We start from the raw sequence: 408 nt of genomic DNA on the forward strand, positions 1-408 counted from the left end.
CTTTGACTGTGGAGGTTTGATCGAAGCCATCCATTTTGTTTAGAATATTTAGGGTTTAGGGTTTAGGGTTTAGAATATATAAACATTTAGAATATCTAAACTATCTACAGTATATAAAACATTTACAACAATTAGGGTTTAGGGTTTAGGGTTTAGGGTTTAGGGTTTAGGGTTTATACTTTGACGGTGGAGGTTTGATCGAAGCCATCCATTTGGTTTAGAATATTTAGGGTTTAGGGTTTAGGGTTTAGAATATATAAACATTTAGAATATATGAAACATCTATAATATATAAAACATTTACAACAATTAGGGTTTAGGGTTTAGGGTTTAGGGTTTTTAGGGTTTAGGGTTTAGGGTTTGTGTACTTTGACGGTGGAGGTTTGATCGAAGCCATCCATTTGGTTT

This window comes from Eimeria mitis, genomic scaffold, assembly GCF_000499745.2.
Source record: "Eimeria mitis Houghton genomic scaffold, Emh_scaff5500, whole genome shotgun sequence".
In the NCBI taxonomy this organism is placed as follows: domain Eukaryota; phylum Apicomplexa; class Conoidasida; order Eucoccidiorida; family Eimeriidae; genus Eimeria; species Eimeria mitis.